The 24,729-nt window shown below is 44.7% G+C and overlaps 1 protein-coding gene across 10 annotated transcripts in view; it reads left to right on the top strand.

Moving 5' to 3' along the window:
* The first annotated feature begins 5,240 nt into the window (after positions 1 to 5,240).
* The window catches only part of TMEM51 (transmembrane protein 51), a 36,888-nt gene continuing 17,399 nt past the window's right edge, over positions 5,241 to 24,729 (top strand). For 2 of the 10 annotated variants that reach the window (XM_073317171.1, XM_073317172.1), the window contains exons 1-3: positions 5,241 to 5,448; positions 13,312 to 13,402; positions 15,133 to 15,206. The gene's annotated coding sequence lies outside the window, so the exon portion shown is untranslated. The other 8 variants (XM_073317169.1, XM_073317176.1, XM_073317174.1 and 5 more) reach the window with 6 other exon arrangements.

The following is a 24,729-nucleotide window of genomic DNA, read 5'->3' as shown; positions in this document are numbered from 1 at the left end:
CCATTACTACTAGTAGACACCAGTACCATTCAAAAAGATCACAAGGTGCTTTAGAAATTTCACTAGCTGATTGTGCAAAAGGGTGGGACAGATGATACCATTCCCACCATCCCTCAGAGGGCAGGGACAATGTGGATTATCTGCAATATGGCCTATTTTTTCAATGGAGAGAAGTGGATGTATTAAGTGCCCTCATACCTTCGGCCTGACTGCAGACACCTTCCTTGCACTTTAGGGACTTCAAGGGTCTAGGCCTCATTTCCTGTGTGTTCCACAGAGGAGTGAATGCCCCCTCTGTTCCACCTGGATGTTTCCATTGAAAAACTCACAATGGAGTGACACCAGGCAGGGACAAATGTGGATAAAGATCTCTGTCCAAGGTCAATGATTTGATGCACTTTCAGTTTATGGACTGAAAAAGGAGATGAGCCAGGACCCAGTTTGGGGCAAGATTTGTGGCTGAGGACAAAGTAAGGGCCCTGAAAATGCCATAAGTTTGTCAGTTCTTCTCAGTGAGCCTGGAGGCAAGGCCTTTCAATAAGGAAAACATACTGAGGGGTTATGTCCTCATTGTCAGCCCTCTCCTCACAGGGTTTAATTTGTAGGAAAACAGGAATTGCCAGGCTGAATTAGACCCAAAGTCCACCTAGTCCAGGACCCTGGCTCTGACAGTGGCCAGCACCAGCTGCTTCAGAGGAAGTTGCATTGAGGAGCGGCGAGTTTCCCAACAGACCATTTCCTTCTTCCTCCCATTATATTATAGTCTTATCGGCTATAATAACCCCAGCATAGTCGCTTGGGATGGGGCAGACAGGGAACCAGAGATGGGGTCTAAAGATCAACAGGCAGGGGCTTCTAAGGGGCTGCGTTCTTCTCCCTGATCCTCCACAGCAGACCCATCCTTCCTGGCTGACTCATAGATTCATAGATATTTAGGTCAGAAGGGACCACTATGATCATCCAGTCTGACCTCCTGCGCAATGCAGGCCACAGAATTTCACCCACCACTCCTAAAAAAGACCTCACACCTATATCTGTGCTATTGAAGTCCTCAAATTGTAGTTTGAAGACCTCAAGGAGCAGAGAATCCTCCAGCAAGTGACCCGTGCCCCATGCTACAGAGGAAGGCGAAAAACCTCCAGGGCCTTCCAATCTGCCCTGGAGGAAAATTCCTTCCCGACCCCAAATATGGCGATCAGCTAAACCCTGAGCATATGGGCAAGATTCATCAGCCAGATACTACAGAAAATTCTTTCCCGGGTAACTTGGATCTTACCCCATCTAAAAACCCATCACAGGCCATTGGGCCTATTTACCATGAATATTTAATTACCAAAACCATGTTATCCCATCATACCATCTCCTCCATAAACTTATCGAGTTTAATCTTAAAGCAAGATAGATCTTTTGCCCCCACTACTTCCCTCGGAAGGCTATTCCAAAACTTCATTCCTCTGATGGTTAGAAACCTTCGTCTAATTTCTAATCTAAATTTCCTAGTGGCCAGTTTATATCCATTTGTTCTTGTGTCCACATTGGTACTGAGTTTAAATAATTCCTCTCCCTCTCTGGTATTTATCCCTCTGATATATTTATAGAGAGCAATCATATCTCCCCTCAACCTTCTTTTAGTTAGGCTAAACAAGCCAAGCTCCCTGAGTCTCCTTTCATAAGACAAGTTTTCCATTCCTCGGTTCATCCTAGTAGCCCTTCTCTGTACCTGTTCCAGTTTGAATTCATCCTTCTTAAACATGGGAGACCAGAACTGCACACAGTATTCCAGGTGAGGTCTCACCAGTGCCTTATATAACGGTACTAAAACCTCCTTATCCCTACTGGAAATACCTCTCCTGATGCATCCCAAGACGACATTAGCTTTTTTCACAGCCATATCACATTGGCAGCTCATAGTCATCCTATGGTCAACCAATACTCCAAGGTCCTTTTCCTCCTCCGTTACTTCTAGTTGATGCGTCCCTAGCTTATAACTAAAATTCTTGTTATTAATCCCTAAATGCATGACCTTACACTTCTCACTATTAAATTTCATCCTATTCCTATTACTCCAGTTTACAAGGTCATCCAGATCCTCCTGTAGGGTATCCCTGTCCTTCTCTAAATTAGCAATACCTCCCAGCTTTGTATCATCTGCAAACTTTATTAGCACACTCCCACTTTTTGTGCCCAGGTCAGTAATAAAAAGATTAAATAAGATTGGTCCCAAAACTGATCCTTGAGGAACTCCACTGGTAACCTCCCTCCAACTTGATAGTTCACCTTTCAGTAGGACCCGTTGTAGTCTCCCCTTTAACCAATTCCCTATCCACCTTTCAATTTTCCTATTGATGCCCATCTTATCCAATTTAACTAATAATTCCCCATGTGGCACAGTATCAAACGCCTTACTAAAATCTAAGTAAATTAGATCCACTGCGTTTCCTTTATCTAAAAAATCTGTTACTCTCTCAAAGAAGGAGATCAGGTTGGTTTGGCACGATCTACCTTTTGTAAAACCATGTTGTATTTTGTCCCATTTACCATTGACTTCAATGTCCTTAACTACCTTCTCCTTCAAAATTTTTTCCAAGACCTTGCATACTACAGATGTCAAACTAACAGGCCTATAATTACTTGGATCACTTTTTTTCCCTTTCTTAAAAATAGGAACTATGTTAGCAATTCTCCAATCATACGGTACAACCCCTGAGTTTACAGATTCATTAAAAATTCTTGCTAATGGGCTTGCAATTTCTTGTGCCAATTCTTTTAATATTCTTGGATGAAGATTATCTGGGCCCCCCGATTTAGTCCCATTAAGCTGTTTGAGTTTCGCTTCTACCTCACATATGGTGATGTCTACCTCCATATCCTCATTCCCATTTATCATGCTACCATTATCCCTAAGATCCTCTTTAGTCTTATTAAAGACTGAGGCAAAGTATTTGTTTAGATATTGGGCCATGCCTAGATTATCCTTGACCTCCACTCCATCCTCAGTTTTTAGCGGTCCCACTTCTTCTTTCTTTGTTTTCTTCCTATTTATATGACTATAGAACCTTTTACTATTGGTTTTAATTCCCTTTGCAAGGTCCAACTCTACTTGACTTTTAGCCTGTCTCACTTTATCCCTACATATTCTGACCTCAATAAGGTAGCTTTCCTTACTGATCCCTCCCTTCTTCCACTCCCTATATGCTTTCTGCTTTTTCTTAATTACCTCTCTAAGATGCTTGCTCATCCAGCTTGGTCTACAACTCCTGCCTATGAATTTTTTCCCCTTTCTTGGGATGCAGGCTTCCGATAGCTTCTGCAGCTTTAATTTAAAATAATCCCAGGCCTCCTCTACCTTTAAACCCATAAATTCTTCAGTCCAATCCACTTCCCTAACTAATTTCCTTAATTTTTGAAAGTCAGCCCTTTTGAAATCAAAAACCCTAGTTGCAGATTTATTTTTGTTAATCCTTCCATTCAATTTGAACTGAATTAGCTCATGATCACTTGAGCCAAGATTATCCCCTACAACCATTTCCTCTATGAGGTCCTCATTACTCACCAAGACCAAATCTAAAATGGCATCCCCTCTAGTCGGTTCAGCAACTACTTGTTGAAGGAATCCATCAGCTATCGCATCTAGGAAAATCTGAGCCCTATTATTATTACTAGCACTCGTCCTCCAGTCTATATCTGGGAAGTTAAAGTCTCCCATGATCACACAGTTTCCATTAGTATTTACTTTATTAAAAACATTAAAAAGGGCTCTATCCATATCCAAATTAGATCCCGGCGGTCTATAGCACACCCCAAGCACTATCCCAGGGGAGGCTCTAATAGTTTCTGACCACTGTATTTGGGAGCTGTCAGGTGGAAATTCTGGTGCTGGATCACTCTTGCCATTCGTTATCTTTTTAGCAGTCACTCATCCAGGGAGATCCTGCCCCTCCCCCCGAAGATACTGCTTGCTCTGACATCACTCCTCAGTGCCCTAATGCTGCCAAGACCGCACCGCCCTCACCCTGGCCTCTCGGGAACTGTACGTTTATCTTTCTACATTATGCCCACTTATGCTTTTAGGGGGGATTTTCAAAGATGCCAAAGGGAGTTAGGCACCCAACTCAAATTGGAATTTGGGTTCCTTACTCTGTTAGAGTCTCTTGAAAATCCCAGAATGGACTGTAACCTCTGTTGAGCAGTGATCTAGTCTTTGGCACCGTCTATTCCTTACAACGTGTCCTTTGAGCCAATAGCTCGAAATAAATTGTTGCTAATGATTGTGAATTTATCACAAGTCCTGTGATATTTGAAGTTTTCTTAGACACCCAGCTCCTGGAGACAAGTGATTACATGGGAACCTCAGTTCTCATGCTCTTTAAATGCCCTGAGAGCCAACTCCCCAGCTCCCTTTGGCCCCCTGCCTAGGAGCCGCTGCCACAAGGGTGTGCCAATTGCTTTCGGGAGCTGCCGGAAGTAAGTGCCAACCCCCTGACTCCCTCCTGCACCCCTGCCCCAGCCTAGAACCCACACCCCAAACCCCCTCCTGCACCCAAACTCCGTCCCAGAGTCTGCACCCCCTCCCGCACAAAACTTCTTCCCAGAGCTGGCGCCCTGTGCCCCCTCCCACATCCAAACTCCCTCCTAGAGTCTGCACCCCTCACCCCCTCCTGCATCCCAACCCCGTGCCCCAGCCTGGTGAAAGTGAGTGAGGGTGCGGGAGAGCGAGTGACGGAGGGAGGGGGATGGAGTGAGCAGGGGTGGGGTGGGGTAGGGGGTCTCGGGGCAGGGAAAGGGGCAGGGCAAGGGTCTTTGGGTTTGCGCAATTAGTCAGTTGGCAACCCCACGGGGTGGGCACGTGGAAGCCCTGGCCCTGCCGGAAGAGTGCGCCCAGCAGCGCAGCCGGTGGGCCCTGTCCACAGGGGTGCGGGGGGGGGGGCCCATTGACTGTTCTGCCCTGGGGCCTGGCCCTGCAGGGCTGGGGAAGGGAGCGCCGGGGTCCCGGTGGAAGGAGAGGTGCTGTGGGAATGTCAAGTAACGCCCCTGTGCTGTAGGCGAAGGAGCAGCTGTGGGAAGAGCAGAACCCCGCTGCCGCACCCGGAGCCCAGGCCTGTCTAGGGAGGCCGGAGGCCCCAGCAAGGGCCGGCTGGACCCCAGTGGGCCCCGGCCCGAGCCCACCCACTGGCTAGGGCGGTTCTCGGCTTGGAAAGGGCCCCCTCGCCATGCTGCGCAGAGAGGTGCTCGTCCCCGCACACGCCCCTCATTGCTGTGTCGTGCCAGGAGGCTCTAGGACCCGGGCGCGGCGCTACCGCGGGGAGGGCGCTGCTGGAGCCGCCCGGTTGCTGCCGGCTTCCTGCTGCCGCCTTGGCTCTCCCCTGCCATGGGGAGGAGGCGGCGCCCGCGGCGGCAGCAGGGCTTGGGGAGGGCCGCTGGGCATGGAGCGGCGCCCGAGGCGCGCAGGTGAGTGGGGCCCGGGCGCGGGCAGGACGCGCCCCCCGCGGAGCCCGGTAACTTCCCCCGCGGACTTCGCTCCCCGTGCCCGGGGGAGGGAGCTGAGTCCGTCCCAGCCGCCGGGAGCTGTTCACCCAGCCTGGCGCCTCCCGGGGGAAGCTGTGCGCTGACCTGGCGCCCCGGTTCCAGGTAGGCTCCGAGCGCTCCCCGGCGGAGGCGCCTCCCCTGCCCGGTGCGCTCGGGGCGCAGGTGGGCTGGCCGCGCTCCGGTGCGCCCTGGTCTCCCGTGGTCGGGCTGTGCCACGCCCTGCCCCCGGATTTCCATGCCCTGCCTCAGGAGAAACCCGGCGCTTCTCCTGCGCGGCTCCCTCTTGTCCGCGCTTCCCGGACGGGCTCGTTCCTCCGCCTTGGCCCGGAGTAAGTCGCTTTCGTTTTCCTGCTGTAACACTTGGCCATGGACCTGGACCTGGCCCTGGCCCTGGCCCTGGCCGGAGGCTGGGAACAGGATCCCTGCGGCACCGGGCGGTCCCAGAGGGCTTCTGCGTTGCCTCAAAGGTGCTGGGTGGGATCCCGGAGTTCCTCCAAGTGGCTGGTCCGCAGGCCACTTGTAGACTTTTCTGGCGGCGCTGCCGTTAGGGAACTTGCTTCTGAAGCAGATTGTCTCGGATTTGTACAGTGAGCCTCCATAACAGGGCGGGCCGAACATCTCCTGGAACTGGAAATGGTTTGCACTGAGATCACCTTCTCTGGTTAGCCAGAACTTGCCCTCCAAGCACCCTATAATCCAGGAGTGGCCAAATGTACTGATCCTCCGAGCCCCATATGATAATCTTCAGAAGTTGGAGAGCTGGATGCAACCTCCAGTGCTCGGGGCTTCTGCCCTGCGGCAGGGTGGTGTGGCTGGGGAGGTGCCTGCTGGGGCTTGGGTCTTCAGCAAGAGCTTGGCTGAAGCCCTCAGCCTCAGTAGGCACCTCCCCTGGGGCTGAAGCCTGGAGACCCCTTTCCCCACTGGGTGAAGCCCCTAGCCCCACCATCCTGCTGCAGGGCAGAAGCCATGAGTCCTCTGTCCCCACCCCCACCCCCCATCTGGTAGGTGGAGAATGGGGGGACACCTGAGACACCCTTCAACTGTAAAAGAGCCCCACGTGGCTCGCAAGCTGCAGTTTGGCCACCCCTGCTCTAATCGGGGTTGCAGTTTGCATGCTGGAAACGGGACTTGAATGCCATTTCCTTATCAATGGGAGTTCTCGCTATCAATGGGTTTCACTGTCGGTATCCTTTTCAGGTACCTCTGCCCTATGAGAACGGGCAGCCTTCTGTCTGAGGGATTCAGCAGGGACTCTGGAGTCAGTTGCGGGCTCTGCCACTGACTCCCTGTGTGACCTCAGGCAAATTGCTTCATCTCTCTGTGCTGCCTCTGTTCCCCACCTGTAAATGGAGATAAGATATTTTTTTCTCCCACCCTTTATCTTGTCTGTAAGCTCTTTGGGGGGCAAGGACTGTTTGTTACAGTATGTAACACGGTGGGGCCACTATCCTGTTTTGTGTTTCTAGGTGTTACTGCAACGTAAACAATAATACCGAAGGGCCAGGGCAGTAATTGCTATAGTATCTGGGTGTCAAGAGGGTATGAGAGGATTATTTCACTGCTGGTATGATAGAGAACTACAAAGATGACTTTGGCGTGTATATTATAACTGAGACAACTGTCCTGTCAATAAAGTTGCACCCCCCAGCTGTATGTAATTCATTATCCAATCATTGCTTGGGTAGCTTATAATTCCAGGCAGTTTTATTAGTACTCCTTGTGGGCATTTGATGAGCACAGTTGAATTAGGCTAGAGGGAAAACTTGCCAGGGTGAAATGATGCAGAATATTAGGGAATTCTGGATGCTCATTAACTTCTGAGGTGACCCTTGGGGGTACTTTCAGTATGCTGCCTTGCAAGTAACATGGGGGAAAGATTGGAGTGGTTCCTCAACTTGAACAAGTTGGCACTGCTATCTCATATGAGAAGATTGTATGCCTAAGAATAGATTTATACCTAATATTTCCCAAGCTGGTGTTTTCAGCATCTCTAGTGTGTTTTAATTCACCTGGTTATAGTGGAATGGTTAATCAAAGAAGAAAATTCGCCTTACCAGCTGGCCAGGTTTCTGAGCTGAGGACCGAACTTCCAGCAAAAATACTGAGGAGGGATTAAACTGTGTAATTGATTTATAGTGAACATATCCCGCTTCTGTAGGTGGGCAGGGGTTTGGGGGAAAGTTGGAGTTTACGGAGATGGGGGCTAGTAGAAAAATTGCTAGGTAAAATGTCTTTTTTTTTTTTTTTTTTTTTTTTTTTGTATTAAAAGGGAAGAGAGAGACATTTGGGACCAGTTTGGAGCCAGGAGTCTGAAAGATTCCTAGCTACGCTACTTGGCTTTTCCCAGTCTGATCCAGACCCCACCCACTGGCACTGGTGTAGGCTTCTGTGAATCATGTTGATTGTGTCACTCATGAATAGTGGAAGTAAGGGCATGTCTGCACTGCCCTGTAGTTTGGGCTACTGGGGTGTGAATAGCAGTGTGCACCAAAGTCCTGTGCTAAAAGTTCCCTGTATGGATGTTGCAGGAACAAACCAAAAGGTCCTTAATTTGCATTAACCCTCTTCAAAGAGGGTCACATTAATGAGAAATAGGAACTTAAGTTCTCGCTGTGGTGTCCACGCAGGGGAGGTACAGCGTAGCTCTTTGGTGTGCACTGCTGTTCACACCCCAGTGGCCCAAACTGCAGGGCAGTATAGACATGGCCTGAGTCTTATGACCACGCTAGCAGATCTGCTCTTTACAGAGATTCTTTTCTCATGTGTAACTGCAACTTTCATGGCCCTCATATTGCCTTCTAACTTTCTCTTGTTAAAAATTAATAACCACCTGGGAGCAAATAAAGTCCAGTTGAAAGTCAGCCTTGCTCATTCCCAAAGACAAAGGAGGAGCAGTTGAAAGTCTAAGAAATTTAAAACACTCAATTTAAATACGGTATAAACAGAAAACTAGTCTTCTAAAATAGAGAGATGGAAACTGGTTTTACAACTCTTGTGAAAAACCTGTTTTTTGAGCAACTGAGCATGGAATATGTCACTAAAGCAATCTTAATACCATCTGTTGTTGTTAGTATAGTGAGCTATGACTTCATAATGGTTCACTCTATCTTACTAGCTGAGAGCCTGTCGTTTGACAGGGTATATTGATAAATCATATGTGGGCTTATGGTTATTCTGAACGTCGGATCATATTTTGGCATTCCAGTGTGTGTGTGCTTGTACCTTTCCAAAGAGTGTCAGAATGAAGAATCATTCTTCATTTATGTTAACTGTAAGAAAATTAAATGGTGACCTTCCTTCTGCATTGTCTTGTGCTTTGTGCATTTCTTCACATCAGTGCAAAGGGGATGTGAACACTTCCTGATCAGTTGTGTTTACTGCCCATTTGGCACTGATCTAAATGATGACACAGTGCAAGGCAGTGGAGAGTTGGGCCTCTGACTTTCTCTCAAGAGTCCTTGTTTTGTATATGCTTAAGTATGTGACTGATGATTGTGCATGTGAACTTTTGCAGCAGTGGGAGCTAGAAGGAAAAAGTGAAACTGAGGTAGTCAGCAGAAAACTCTACTTGTCTAACGCCAATTTGATACAGTCTGTGGCTTTGCTGAGGGGAACTTGCACACAGGCATATTGTGGGAGAACAAAAGGACTTCTGCTACTTGGTGTGTTGTAAAAAAAAACAACCCAAACAAACAAAAAACCCCAATTATGTACTAGAGGTAAGGAGCCTAAGTCTCATTTTCAGGAATGACTTAGGCACATCTATTTTATGAAGGTCTATAGGGTTTAGGCTCTTAAGTCACTTAGGGGCTTTTAAAAATGTTACCCTAGGTCTTTATTAAAAGCAAACCAGCTAACCGTTTTTTACAAGAACCGCTAGAAATGTTTCTAAAATTTTAAAAAATCTAATTAAAATAGCTGTTTTTAAAACCTGTTAGCAAACCCCTGAAACCCAAACATTGCTGTACTAACCACCTGTTAGTGAAGCTGACTATTACCCAAGGGATGCAGAAAGCAAACAGAGAATAAGTAATGACAAAAAACTTCTAATAATCTAAGATGGTATTAATAACACAGGTAAATGTTTTAAGTTGACAGTAATGCTAATACAATTGGTGGTAGAAATAAAAGCAAGCTTATTTTGTTCTAACAGTTCTTTTGGCAGGAGTGTGTGAGTAATGCGTGACAACATCCAAAAAGACTTTACTAGGCAGTTTGGTTAGAATTTTGTATGTTCTAGTCCAGTTTTTTTTCAAAATGATCTTACCTTCAGCTGTAGCAGTGACAAATTCTGTTTGTTACAGTATTTAGAGAAGAGACAAGCCATTCCTTCCATTTGCTTTGAAAATAAACATGTTGCAGCACACCGCCTCTCTCTTCTTGAACCTGCCTTGCTACCACTTAGATTCAAAAGCCTTCAGTCTTTGCCTCTTATATCCTTTAGGTGTAAAATTTTAATTGTCTTAAAGTCAGCCATTAACCTTTTTTCATCTCCTTCCTCTTGTCATTTATTTCCCATTCCCTTTGCCCCCAGATATATTAGATACAAAGGCATTTGTTAGGAGTAGATCATGCACGGGGGGATAGAGAATTGGAAAATGCATGTTATGAATAGTTGACTCAAGTGGTCATTTGAACAAATTACAGGAGCCACACAGGACCAGCTGGTATGTACAGGGTTAATTTACTTTTAGAGGAATTAGAGGGGTCAAGGAGTTTGTTCAACAGTCTCCCAAGGGATATGGTGAAAGCCCCATTGCTTGAGTCACTTAACTATGAATCATATGAGAATGTATTGTAGGGAACAATCCTGCATAATTGTGAAGACAGATTAGATGCACTAATAGGTTACCTCCACCTCAGATACATAGGAACAGAAGAGAAAGGAGCTTGACCAGTCATCCCACCCTCAGCACATTGGTGAGTAACTTACAATTAGGATTGGCTGAACAGCAAAAGAAAGAAAGAATGAGTTCAATATATTATTGTAAAATAATACATTGCCCGAACAGTATTTGGACAACTATACAGAGCTGATCCAATAGCATAGACAAGGGTTTGAGTAAATTATCGGAATACCAGTGAAATTCATCCAGTGATTCCCTGACCACTGTTCCACTGTAAAACTGTTCAGTGCATTTCTCATGCTTTTGTTATTTCCTTCCTTTTCTTGTAATAGGCCCTGGTCTATTTTTTCCCCTGTGTTGTCTTCAGTTTCTGTCTCTTTCCCTCTCCTCTCCCCTACACCTTGCATTCTACCATTTCAGTTAAAATTTCTTTTTTCTTTCTCTTCTCTAACTTATTAATTGACTTATTATTCTAACTTATCCTGTCTGGCTCGTGCTTTCCTGCCACCTCTCGTCCACACTCCGAACCCATGCGGAGACCCACCTGTAGGTCTTGGAAACTTTACCAGGTGCTTTCTCAGGCTAGAATTTCTCAGGTCTTTTACCCAAAGCAGATAACTTTCCTCAGTTGTGGGTGTAACTCCAAATTTTGTGCCATTGAGCAAGGAATGAGTTAACTCACACTGTGATTCAAGCAGAATTTACAGTTCTGTGAAAATGCATCTTATCTGCATGTTGCAACTATTAGTAGCTGTCACCCTTGTCTCATGCAGTGACTTTTGGGCACAGTCGTGGTAGGCTATGCCCTTTTTCAAAGCATTCTTTTGTCAGCGTTCTGATGGCAAACATGGTCAGGAGTGGTGATGGGAGCTTCCTAGTGGTGTGTGTGTTTGAATGTTACTCTCGCTATCTGATTTAATTTTAGCTGTTTTGTTTGCAAAATATTTAGTGTGCATAAAAAAAAATTACGCAAAACCACATCTGATATACAGAGGCTGTATTTATTCTGAAGCTATGGGAATTGGACTGGGAAATAAGGAAAGATGGTCAGTTGGCAATTTTAATGTTTTGCCGAATATAGGAAATAGGCTTCTACTGGGAGGAGGAGACTGCAAGTGGAGATAATCTAAAATTCTGAAGGGTATTGAAGGAAAATTACTTGGGAGACAGGATCAAGAGGAACATGGGGGGTGGGGTAGATCCAGTCAGTCCTTTTAGCAAGAATGACTTTGGACCTTATTTAGCTTGTTTTACTTCAGCTGAAGAGGGTAAAAAAAAGACTTCGGAGGTGATGTAATACAGTAGGAGTCATCGAAATGCAGGAGGGAAGTGGCAGGGCTTTGAAAGATATTAGAAAAGTGCAATTGAATTAAAAACAGAAGGGGGGCAGGAACTACGAGTGAGAAGGCACCATAAGACATAAGAACGGCCATACTGGGTCAGACCCAAGGTCCATCTAGCCCAGTATCCTGTCTTCTGACAGTGGCCAATGCCAGGTGCCCCAGAGGGAATGAACAGAACAGGAATCATCAAGTGATCCATTCCCTGTCGCTCATTCCCAGCTTCTGGCAAACAGAGGCTAGGGACACTACCCCTGCCCATCCTGGCTAATAGCCATTGACAGATTATCTTCCATGAATTTATCTAGTTCTTTTTTTAACCCTACCATACCGAAGGAGACAATAGAGTAAAGAATGGGAAAAGGCCTCGGACCAACCCCAGCATTTATGGTAATGTAAGATGGCTGACACTTTTAATGCTTCACATAAATGTAAAAGCCAACACATTGTGGAAACTGATTTGTGCAGAGTTCTGTAACCCGAAGAACAGTAACCATGGGACAATTTTCCATGGACGCAGGAGCAAGGAGTTAGAGACACTTAGACATTGTATGAAGTGAGTGATTCCGCAGTACCCACAGAGCAGCAGTGCTGCACAGACAGACAAGAAGATAGAGCCTGCTCTGCAGGGGTTTACAGACTGAAACAGGGAGCTTTTCCTAGGTTAATCCCAACCTAAGGGGCCAGTTTCTTCGGGGGAGGGTGCTAAGCCTAGTCATGTTCCATTGATTTTGCTTCCGAATGCATTCCCAGGAGTAAGGGTTCTAAAGCACAGGGGATGGCATTGGTGTTTGAGAAAGCAATAAATAAACCTCAGCTCATGCGCTTCCGATACAACCCTGGTCATCACACCTAACAGAATGGGATTTTGGGAGGCCTTCCACCCCCTTCTTGAAAGCACAAGGTAAACAGCAGTGAGTTTTGGATCAAGTCATGAAGATTTGATGCTGAAGATAATTGACAAAGTGATATGTAGACTCGGGGTAGTCGCTTTGGTTTGAAATTAACGAAATGTGTTCAGAGTGTCTGCAAACTACAGCATGGTGTTATGCCCAGAGATGATGTGTTAGAAGCCCGAAGTAACAAAAATTCTGCTTTCTGGCTCTGTGTCAATAGTTACGGCTTCTGAAAACTGATGATCTGTTTCAGGGCTTGCTCTGAACAAGAGAGTATGTGGGGTGATCCCTTCTGTAGCGCCGGACTGCATTTGCAGCAAGAGTTGATCATAAAATTCACTCCCGTTTGTGCCCAGATATCTAAGGATGGGACTGAGAATATAAAGTTTGAGTAGTACGGAAAGATGTTTGCTTTTACACAACTATGGTTGAGTTTGCTTAGCTGCCAATTACCATGAACGTCAAAGTAGTTTGATTTTTTTTTTTTAAATAAGATTGTTACAGTAGCTTTGGCAGCACAACATCAGTAGAACTTCCATGTTGATTTCTGACTATATTCAGGGTGAGCGGGGTGATGGCTTCATTTTGTAAATAGACTTTAGATGTCTCAGCCCAGCTGTCTTGAGGGGCAAAAGTGTGTGTGTGTGTATTTTTTACTGTTCTCCTGTCTGAATGTATATGTTCATATATCCTTTATATCAGCTTAGTGAGCAGGGAGTTACCTGGCATCTTAAAACCAGAGACCCAGATGGCTCTAACCTGAATGAAGAGCTGCATCCTGTGAAATGCACAGGTGAGAACATTTGCCAGTTCCTGAAGTTTGGGAATGTGCAAAGTAATTCCTTTTGGGCAAGGTGGGATAAGTTCGACTTAGCTCTGTTTTCAGTGTTTGGAAGTGTGCTTCACAGGTACAGCATCGCATTTCTACAGGAATGTTGAGCAATATTAAAGCAAAATCTTGTGCTGCTAACTGGAGATAAATAAAGCCTAGGTATGAAATTCTGTCAACGGAAGTGGCCTCTGTTTTTGATTTCATACAAGTGCCAGATCTCATCAGTTTGCATGATTTTAAAAAAAGAAATATTTTTTGAAAAAAAGGGTTAATTTAAGCCATATATGGAAATGAGATTTTTTTAAAAAATTTTTTATGTTGCTTCAGACAAACATTAGGCTTAATCACTACATTTGGTCATAATTCCTAGAGCAGCATCAATTGCAAACACAATGAACTCCCACAGGAACTAAGAACCTTCACAAACCTCATCACCTTCTGCTCCAAGTGCAAGGAGCATTCCATTGACTTTGCCTTCTTTAAAATAAGCGTTGCTACATTTGTACTTTTTTAAAATAACAAAACATTCTACCACAAACACGTCTCCTTCTGGGAAGCAGGTGAAAGAACAAATGTGACATGTTAGTCATACTGCTTAATGAGCTACTGGAAGGCTCTTGAATGCTACAGTGATGAGCACAATATAAAAATCTATATAGAAGAGAATAAAACAAGGAGGAAGCAATTACAGTAATATATGTGCACCTATGGAGAAAGTGTACTACTTATGATTGTCTCCTTGTCAGTAGACAACTGTTGCTGTGAAATAAATTTTGTCTCTACCTGACGCGGTACAAGGAGAATGTAAAAGGTGCCATTCGGTAGCACAGAGATGGGTGAACAGCTAGTTAAAAAAATGAACAGGCGAGAGAATGTCTCAGGATGCAGTTGTAGAAAATTGGGGTCCAATCAAACTCCCATTGAAATCATTGGGCTCTTAAGATTATGTGTTTAAGACTGTCAGCAACCTGGGGACATGGAGACTCTCTTTATGCATAGCATCATGCATATCTATGACCCTGTGTGAACAATCATAGATAAATAGGTAGAAAATACTTTGCTGGCTCAAAAGAAAGAGGATATTGCCAATGCTACACCTGGCTTCACATTTTTCTAAATATCCCTTAGGTCTGTAGCTGCTGTTTGCAATACTAGAAATATAATAATCAATACCTGAGTACTATGGAACTGAATATAAAGGTACCCAGTATATATAAACCACCTTAAACCCAACCGAGAAGAAGGGAGGGATCTAAGTCATCCATTCTAATCTATCGGTCAACTATCCAGCCTTCTCCAGCTGCATTTAGCTCTTGGAAAACCAGAGATGTGGCTATATTTAGATTCTAGTGAGTGTCCTCTGCTAGGTCACATACTAATCATTTCAGCTCAATTCTTTTTGAGCATTGTCCGAGATGCTCATAGGAACTAAGTGCTTAAGTTTTTATTAGAGTATAAGTTTCTCCATAGAGGTCCAGGTAAGGAGAGCAGCCTTCTATCTAGCTTCCATCATAAGGCTGAAATATGTAGCATTAGTAATCTATAGGCTTGCAGAAAGCGTTCTTGAATCTGTTTGTTTGACAGAGTCTGTTCCGGGGTACTACGTTCGTCACAGTAAATAGACTTACCTTACTCCACTAAATCTTAATTGCCAGATTCTGATAGTTTCATCTTGTGTTTGTCCTGCCTAGAAAGAACTTGGTCCAGTGAAAGATATCACATCACCCACCATGTCTCCCTAATGGATTTATCACAGGATTGTGAGGTAGGAACTGCTGAGATCTAATCCTACTTCTGTGACTGATCTAAGGAGCCTTGATAAAGTCATTTCCTTCTGTTCTCCCCCAAGCCCTTTGTGAAATGGAGACAATGCCTACTGGGCTTCACTGGACTGCTGTGAAGATTAATCAGAGTGTGACATAAATGTTAAGTATTACTCAAAAGCAAACTGGAGAAACTCATGAAATCTCAGGAAGGCCATAATGTTGGGACTTCCCCGTTTTTCTAATTTTTTGTTGTTGTTGGTTGCTGAAGAATATGTTATAGTCTGAGCATAGTGTTGTTTTTTGCATGTGCCCAAGGACTTTGATAGTTTAGGAATGCTAAAACAGTGACACTAAATGGGACCGCTTACTGCTCAGTCTTGAAGCTCCACTTCTAAAAATTTTAAAACCTGCTGACATAATTAGCACTGAGCCATTCTCTATGGGAGGATTTTCGTACTTCCTTGGACCACATGTGCTTTAATTTAGTAGACTCTGTGGTTTCATCAAGTCACTCTTTCTCCCAGTCCCTTCCTTCATTAAGGACTTGTTGGCCCGAGAGACCATTCAGATGGGTACCTAGGAGTTTAAAAAATAGGTGTGAACAGTTCACTTCCTTGAAGGAAATGGGAGCCGCAGGGCATTCCGCATTCTTGGAATTCAGCCACTTACCTGGGTGCCCAGGAGTAGGCACCTATTGTTGTAAACCTTGTTCTAGATCATTTGTGGACCCTACATTCCATTAGTACAGCTAAGCATCGACGTGGCGACTGGGGAAGAGACTGACAAACACTGTCAGTACACAACTGAACATTAGCAGGTAGCTGACAGTCAGATCATTCTTTGCAAGGATGTTGTAGCCGTGTTGGTCCCAGGATATTTTAGAGAGAAGGTGGGTGAACAAATCTCTTTTACTGGACCAGCTTCTGTTGACAGGTATTGCCTCACCCACCTTGTCAGTCAAACCACTAGGCAATTGGAACAGACTTCAGGAGTTTAGGATTTCCCAGATAGGGCAGCACTTATTACTAGGTCTTACAAATAGCCCCTTGTTTGCTTGTCAACAATATGGGAAGCTCTTTTTGGTGAATAGGGATGGGGGGCACTAGACCATTAGTTTCTGCAAAATTTGTTTCTGGCAAACTGAAGGTCATTCTCTAGCCCTTAAAGTTGTGAAGCACCTTGCAGGTGTGTGCCTGTTGTCAACTTGAGTCTCCACAGCCCAAGAGCCCCAGCGTTCCTGTTCCTAGCTCTGCCAAGCCGCAGCAGAGAGAAATGACCAAGTTGCTAGACGATTTCAGGGCTGGGAGAGGGCGGCTATAAAACTGAGAAGCATACTGCAATTTGACTGGGTTGGTGCTTGGCAGAGCTGTGAGCAATGGAGACTGAGGAAGAGAGAGAGTAGTGGCTGATGGAGCAGCTAGAGCCTGGGGGCACCTCCAAGTACCGCAGACTTCCCATGCCTAAGTCACCAGGCTGTGGAAGAGCTGTAGCAGGGGAGATTGCTCCTCCCCTCTTCTATCAGCAAGGTATGGCAAAGGGGCTTCAGACTTAGCAGCTTCTGCTTAACGGTGTCTGGGACAAAAGATGCAGCCTGCAAGCAGGGCCTAGGGACATCAATCTGATAGAAATTCCAGCACTCTTCCTATTCCCAGAAAGTGTGAATGCTAAGTTTCTCACATGGCTGTTTTCCCTGAAACTGACTGGTAAGCTCTTCCTCCTCCAGTTTGGTAGCCATGTTAGTCTGTATCAGCAAAAACAATGCGAAGTCCTTGTGGCATCTTAGAGACTAACAAATTTATTTGCGCATAAGCTTTGAAGTGAGTTTTAGCCCATGAAAGCTTGTGCCCAAATAAACGTGTTTAGTCTTTAAGGTGTCACCGGGACTCCTTGTTGTTTTTCCTCCTCCAGTGTGTCATTTGACCAGCTGATTGAATCCTCTAGCTGGCAGAAAACAGAGTTTTCAAGCCCTGGTTAGTGCATTTTCTCTAGTTTGTAATGGTTCAATCTCTGCACTAGAGGAATGTGCGAGACAGCTGGGCAGGCTAATGAGGTCAGGCTGTCCTGCTTGTTTGATGTGCAAAAGGTGTTGAAAAGATATTCATAAAAGGGACAGGATACAATTGAGAGCTAATGGATCACTTATGTTGTTGTAAATTGGTGCAGGCATGCTCTTTGCTACTCCCGCTGAAGTGTAACATGGACAAATGTAAGCTGCTTAAATCAACCTGCCAGTTCTCACTAACTCTAAAATGGTTAGGTTGTTTTGCATGTGCTGCAGGTAAAATGCAGTCCAACGACTTCATGTCAGACTTCAGGGGAATTTAACTTCCCTTCCCCGGGTCAGTAGATAATGCCTTCCCAGCATGATGTGCTTGAATGAAAACTGCAGCCATTTGGTCAGTGTAGCTGCCTGGAAATGAATTAACTGAAGTGTTTTTTAGTGCAAAGTTAGTTTACAATGGGCAGTTCTGAATCTAGTACAGGATTGCAGAAGAGTGTTCTTGTAACCCACTGGGGAGTAAGGATGGTCCTCATGCACTGGTGGATTCTTCTGCAGTTTCCACAGTATGCATCCAATGAAGTGAGCTGTAGCTCACGAAAGCTCATGCTCAAATAAATTGGTTAGTCTCTAAGGTGCCACAAGTACTCCTTTTCTTTTTGCGAATACAGACTAACACGGCTGTTACTCTGAAAACTATCATTGGTGATGCTAATATATTGGGAACCCAATGGAAGAGGTTGTAAGCCGTGTTACCATCCTAATTTCATAGTAGCTTGCTGGTTGTTGACTTGTTTAAATTTTAGAGTTGACTTAAAAACATGGAATGCTGACATTTTTTCTTCTGCTGACTAAGACAATATTTAAAGCAGAATAGTAGCTAATGTATAGCCTCTTCTATAGTATAATACTACTGGTGTCCAGAATCGTAACCCTTTAAATCAAAATTGCCAACCCAGGTACTAGGCTTGAAATGCCAATAGCGATTAAACTTTAAAAACACCGCTTGATTTTAAAGAACTGGATCTGACTGGTAAGACTTGCTAAAGGTCATTCTTCTTCTTTAGCTGATGGCTGTGGGGCTTAGGAAGGAAGTTTTACCTATATATAGCAGATGGAAGCTATCCAGTGTGATTGAGTGAATGGTCTGTGCTGTTACCTTATTTATGACAGGTTTCAGAGTAGCAGCCATGTTAATCTGTACGCGCAAAAAGAAAAGGAGGACTTGTGGCACCTTAGAGACTAACCAATTTATTTGAGCATAAGCTTTGGTGAGCTACAGCTCACTTCATCGGATGCATTCAGTGGAAAATACAGTGAGGAGATTTATATACACACAGAACATGAAAAAATGGGTGTTATCATACACACTGGAAGGAGAGTGATCACTTAAGATGAGCTATTACCAGCAGGAGAGCGGGGCGGGGAAAGAAAACCTTTTGTAGTGATAATCAAGGTGAGTCATTTCCAGCAGTTAACAAGAACGTCTGAGGAATGGGGGAGGGGGGGAAATAAACATGGGGAAATAGTTTTACTTTGTGTAATGACTCATCCACTCCCAGTCTCTATTCAAGCCTAAATTAAGTGTATCCAGTTTGCAAATTAATTCCAATTCAGCAGTCTCTCGTTGGAGTCTGTTTTTGAAGTCTTTTTGTTGTAATATTGCCACTTTTAGGTCAGAGATTGAGTGACCAGAGAGATTGAAGTGTTCTCTGACTGGTTTATGAATGTTATAATTCTTGACGTCTGATTTGTGTCCATTTATTCTTTTATGTAGAGACTGTCCAGTTTGACCAATGTACATGGCAGAGGGGCATTGCTGGCACATGATGGCATATATGACATTGGTAGATGTGCAGGTGAACGAGCCTCTGATAGTGTGGCTGATGTGATTAGGCCCTATGATGGTGTCCCCTGAATAGATATGTGGGCACAGTTGGCAACGGGCTTTGTTGCAAGGATAGGTTCCTGGGTTAGTGGTTCTGTGGTATCGTGTGTGGTTACTGGTGAATATTTGCTTCAGGTTGGGAGGCTGTCTGTAGGCAAGGACTGGTCTGTCTCCCAAGATCTGTGAGAGTGATGGGTCGTCCTTCAGGATAGGTTGTAGATCCTTGATGATGCGTTGGAGAGGTTTTAGTTGGGGGCTAAAGGTGATGGCTAGTGGCATTCTGTTATTTTCTTTGTTGGGCCTGTCCTGTAGTAGGTGACTTCCTGGTACTCTTCTGGCTCTGTCAATCTGTTTCTTCACTTCAGCAGGTGGGTATTGTAGTTGTAAGAATGCTTGATAGAAATCTTGTAGGTGTTTGTCTCTGTCTGAGGGGTTGGAGCAAATGCGGTTGTATCGTAGAGCTTGGCTGTAGACAATGGATCGAGTGGTGTGATCTGGGTGAAAACTGGAGGCATGTAGGTAGGAATCGTGGTCAGTAGGTTTCCGATATAGGGTGGTGTTTATGTGACCATCGCTTATTAGCACCGTAGTGTCCAGGAAGCGGATCTCTTTTGTAGACTGGTCCAGGCTGAGGTTGATGGTGGGATGGAAATTGTTGAAATCATGGTGGAATTCCTCAAGGGCTTCTTTTCCATGGGTCCAGATGATGAAGATGTCATCAATATAGCACAAGTAGAGCAGGGGCGTTAGGGGACGAGAGCTAAGGAAGCGTTGTTCTAAGTCAGCCATAAAAATGTTGGCATACTGTGGGGCCATGTGGGTACCCATAGCAGTGCCGCTGATTTGAAGGTATACATTCTTCCCAAATGTGAAATAGTTATGGGTGAGGACAAAGTCACAAAGTTCAGCCACCAGGTTAGCCGTGACATTATCGGGGACAGTGTTCTTGACGGCTTGTAGTCCATCTTTGTGTGGAATGTTGGTGTAGAGGGCTTCTACATCCATAGTGGCCAGGATGGTGTTTTCAGGAAGATCACCGATGGATTGTAGTTTCCTCAGGAAGTCAGTGGTGTCTCGAAGATAGCTGGGAGTGCTGGTAGCGTAGGGCCTGAGGAGGGAGTCTACATAGCCAGACAATCCTGCTGTCAGGTGCCAATGCCTGAGATGATGGGGTGTCCAGGATTTCCAGGTTTATGTATCTTTGGTAGCAAATAGAATACCCCACTTGCCCCATTACCTCAGCCGTGCAGAACAAAATGCCATCCACAGCCTCAGAAACAACTCTGACATCATAATCAAAAAGGCTGATAAAGGAGGTGCTGTCGTCGTCATCATAAATAGGTCGGAATATGAACAAGAGGCTGCTCGGCAGCTCTCCAACACCACTTTCTACAAGCCATTACCCTCTGATCCCACTGAGGGTTACCAAAAGAAACTACAGCATTTGCTCAAGAAACTCCCTGAAAAAGCACAAGAACAAATCCGCACAGACACACCCCTGGAACTCCGACCTGGGGTATTCTATCTGCTACCCAAGATCCATAAACCTGGAAATCCTGGACGTCCCATCATTATGCAGAGGAATCCAGGCTGTGACAGGGCAATTTCCTGGCCTTGAAAGACCTTATTGTATTAAGTTTACATATTATTGTGGGCTGTGATTGCATGTAACCTCTCTAAGGGAGCTGACATGACAGAGGTCAGACCTGGATGTTCAAAGGACTATACTGAAAATGTGCCAGACAAGAATGGACTTTTGGGACAATAAGTGTTAATGGATTTCCCACGGAATCCCTTGGGCTCTCCCCTAATGCAAATTATTCAACTCCAGTTCTGCAAAGAAATAGCCTTTTGAAGCTAAGCCTGAGGAGAGAGGGCCTTTATCTGCTGATTACCTGTTACAGAAGGCCAAGATCAAAGGCCCAAGCTGTATAAAGAAATGGCCGATTTTCCCAACCTTTGTTCTGGTTCTGGATCTAAGACAGATAAACTATAATCACAGAGAAAACCCAGTGTGGGTTCTGAAGGACTAAAATCTACTAGAGCACTATGTTAGAGCTGGGGGAGTCCTCTGGTAAGCTTTTTACCATGTGTGTAGGTTCTTCTATTGTTTCAATATATTTCTCTGCAATGATTTTACCTTAGGAAGAAATGTGCTTGCTTAGAAGGAGCTGTGTGGTGACTTTTATAAATGCAGGCACTGGCCTGTTTAGGCAGTTGGACTTGCTCTGGATATCACAGTGTAAATTCATTGAGCTGTGCAGAACTTAAAACCCCCACTCAGAAGGGAGCGAGATGTGGGTCTCTGTCCAGGGACGGGACTGCTGGGAGGTGGAAACTGTTAAGTGGGTGCCCTCAAGAGATCACTGAGGGGGAAGTACAGGCACAGTTGCCTTGAATATGTGACACTCACTCTTGGCAACAAAAAAGAAAGTACTAAGAAATGGTATTTTTTTTTGTTTAGAGAATGATTCACTCAAACTTCAGAGCAGCTATCTGGCAGTGTTATACTTGTAAACCGCAGTAATTTAACTTTCTAAATGGCAATCAATTCCCAAAGCATGCCCAAGCATTGCTTTACAGTGGCATTATCTTTCTTGCCAACATTTTAAAGTTGTAAAATTTATCTACATAGGTTGTGGTATACTTTTTTTTTTTAATTGCATCCTCAAGGTTCAAATTCATCAATGGCCTAAAGGGTCCACTGTATTTATCGAGTGCTTAAATCTGTGGTGTGCAGGCTAATGGGAAGTCTGACCATTATGGCAGCAGAAAGCACAGATGACCAGCACCCCCCACCATTTCTGCTAGGATATAACTGTCTTCTTTTAAACTGGATTAGTCATAAATTGTGCAAACTACAGTGAGTACAATTTGTTGTTGCAGCAAACAATGGGCTTATCTTCAGCAATTCTGGAGGGGAGAAAAATTATACCTGGCATCTTAGCTTAGATTCCTCATTTACCAGCATCAATGGCAGATTTGTCCTTCGTGTCTGGGAATGCCTAATTAATTCAGTAGTCTAATGGGTAGACTCCATCTTTGCTTTGTGACTTCCAGTAGAACCCCATAGTCTAGTTTGCAACATAGGACTTCAAATGATGCGTACCCCTGCAATTCTGAATGCACACTGTACGCTACCCTGATTTCACGCAGGAGGGTGAAATAGCCCTCAAGCCTAATTTAATAGGCTTGTTACGCATCATGGCTGCGTCACGGATTTGACCTTTTCCCTTAACTGTGGTTTCATCTATGGCTATCTCATGACTCAGATTGTTGATATATCTGAAAACATGGGAGGGGAGCAACATAATGGGGAAACAAATCAGTCCAAAGTTTGTTGGGAGGGGGCAGGCGGAGGAATCCTCAGATGCCCCTCGAGGTGAATTGTTGTGGCCAGTGATCTCTAAAGAGCTCACTGACCTGCATAAGTGTACCTGCCAGCATGATTCCACTAAAAAAGCTCCAAGTTCCAAAGAAGCTGTGTTCTTTCCCACACATGCCAAAGGTGCTATCGGTAGCTGCCTTTCGGTTGGAATTCTGTACCTGACCCCTATTCGGTGTCCTTTGCAGACTGACCAACATATTATCATTTTCCTAACAGAGGTGCAGTTATCCATCCAGATCTCACATGGCTGCGGCCTCCTAAATCCTCCAATTCTGATTTATCAGTTGTTAAAGCATCTCTGAGGAAGGCTTAAACTCCTGTGTTCCAGGGCACTGAGCACTTTAAAGGAACACAAAACAGAAGTGGCTTCCCCTCTTTAGCCGTTGGCTTATCTAATTATTTAAACAGGGGTGGGTGTGTGGGTGTGTGTGTGTGTGTGTGTGTGAGAGAGAGAGAGAGAGAGAGATTCACATAGGAAAACTTTAGACTTGTAATGGGGGAAAGGGAGAGAACAAATCCATGTGTGATCCAGCATGCCGGCAAGAGACCAAAATGAGTGAATATGTCAGGTCTAGTAATTCATATCTGAATACTGGGGACATCCCAGCAGAATTTTCAGAAGCCTTCTCAATCTATCACTGACTCTGCACTCTTAGCAGCTGACCTCCCTGTGATCTGCTGCACACCATCTATCCATCTCCTCGCTAGTCATCCCCTAGTATGATGACCTGCCGCCATTCTGTCCGTGATAACTTTCTCTAGGTTATTTCCATCTCTACACTTGATGTGACCAAAGCTCATAAGTTCATACCTGTTGATTTCCAAGAGCGGAGTCCACTGATCTCCAATAATACTTCTAACAAGTGTTTGTCATCTTTTCCATCCAGGAAACGTGCCAGCATCACATATCAAAGGCTTCAGTTTTTTTTCTTGTCAGTGGCATTAGTTTCTCAGCATTCACATCCATAAATTGCTATGGAAAAAATTAAGCTTTTCACCAGACGAACTTTCATACCTTTGAGATGCCACAGATTTTCTATACTTCTGTAAGGGAGGCCATGGCTGAACGACCCATCCCTAGTTGTCGTCTGATTTCTTTGGAGTAGCCTCCTTGGTTGGATATATATGATCCCAGAAAATTAAATGAATCTACTGCCTCTACAGCATGACCTTTTAATTGTGATGCCCGCTTGCATCCTATTGTTATTAATTTGTCAACATACGAACATTTTGTTTTTGCCACATTCAGGAATAGTCAATATTCCTCGCAAACTTTTTACAGATTCCAACATTTCTTGTATTGCATCATGGTTACAGAAAAGAGTGTTGTCTTATCAGCATATTTGAGGTTGATTAAGAAGTGTCCACCAACTGAAATCCCAGCTCCTTCCACTTTATGAAAATCTTCCAGGGCTTGTCTTATAATAAATTCTGCATACATATTGAAAAGACTTGGGGGACAGAATGCACCCTTGTCTCTCACCCTGGCCAATGGAAAGCCACTCACGGTCACCTGCAGTTTGCACTGCGGTCTGTAGTTGACAGTGGAGACTTGCAATGAGGTCAAGCAAGATGTTTCTGAATCCCCATATCTGCCAGTACCTTCCAGAGACTGCCATGTTGGAGAATATCAAATGCCTTGGAGTGGTCAATGAAACACGTAATCAGTGGGTGATTATGTTCCTTGCACTTTTCAGTGATATGAGAAGATATTCATGATTTGATCCTGCGTGACTTGTCCCTCTCTGAAACCAGTAGTTCTGCTTCTATCAGTTGCTTCATGTGATCCTGAATTATGCAGAGCAGCACTTTACTTGTGTGCAATATCAGGGAGGTGGTACAATTGGGTAGTAATCGTTTTTATATCCCCTTTCTTTGATAAGGGCAGAAGGATGGCTTTCTCCCAGTCGCCTGGCCGATTTCTATTCATCCACTCGTGGTTACAAATTTTCCACATGAGAACAATACTGGTGTCACCAATCACTTATAGCAATTCTGCTGGTACGCTATCTAGCCCTGGTGTTGTCCTGGGCTTCATTTTCATAATCGCATGCACTGCTTCCTCATGCAGGATTGACGGCTCTCCTTTCTATCCGCCTATCAATAGTCTATCATCTATTGTAAGTGGATCTGAAGAGGCATACAGATTGACACAGTAATCTCTCCATCACCATTTTATATTGTCACCTTCAGGAAGAACTTTGCCACCATGATTTTTTCTTAAGCTTGGTCATGGGGAAAAAATGA

The sequence above is a fragment of the Lepidochelys kempii genome, chromosome 18, assembly GCF_965140265.1.
Source record: "Lepidochelys kempii isolate rLepKem1 chromosome 18, rLepKem1.hap2, whole genome shotgun sequence".
Classification (NCBI taxonomy): Eukaryota; Metazoa; Chordata; order Testudines; family Cheloniidae; genus Lepidochelys; species Lepidochelys kempii.
Note: the sequence above shows the minus strand (reverse complement) of the source record. Positions and strands in the feature narration are given on the sequence as shown.